Here is a 582-nt window from a genome sequence, read left to right as displayed (position 1 = left end):
GGGAAAGAACAGTTTTCTCACCTGGCACACAGTGTTTGTATTAGGCCCTTTAAGGAAAAAAAATACTCGAGTGAACAGACTTTCCTTCGAGCTTGTCGTCGGTTCACTGCCTAAGTAGAGATTCCTTATGGGATGACAAGCCGAGATGGCACGTGCTTTTCCCGTATGTGCTCTGCTGCTGGGGCAGCACAGCGGTGAACGCAGTGCTTACCGACAAGCCGCTGTCAGGCTGTCAGCCCTCGTTGGTAACGGTGAGTGGTTACCAACTAAAATCTCAGATGCTGCACCCACTCCTCATCAGCCTGGCGGCTTTAAAACTGCACTGCTGTTCAGGCTAGGGAGAACCTGCGTCAGTGCAAAATCAAGCAGGTACTCTGCAAATACACTGAAACATTTTGCTTCAATGTATTTTTGGCATATTCCAGGACAAAATCATAGAATCATAGAATAGAATCATTAAGGTTGGAAGAGACCTCCAAGATCATTGAGTCCAACCGTCAACCCAACACCACCATGCCCACTAAACCATGTCCCTAAGCGCCTCATCTACCCGTCTTTTAAATACTTCCAGGGATGGTGACT

This window comes from Pygoscelis adeliae, unplaced genomic scaffold (genome assembly GCF_000699105.1).
Source record: "Pygoscelis adeliae isolate BGI_AS28 unplaced genomic scaffold, ASM69910v1 Scaffold121, whole genome shotgun sequence".
Classification (NCBI taxonomy): domain Eukaryota; kingdom Metazoa; phylum Chordata; class Aves; order Sphenisciformes; family Spheniscidae; genus Pygoscelis; species Pygoscelis adeliae.
Note: the sequence above shows the minus strand (reverse complement) of the source record.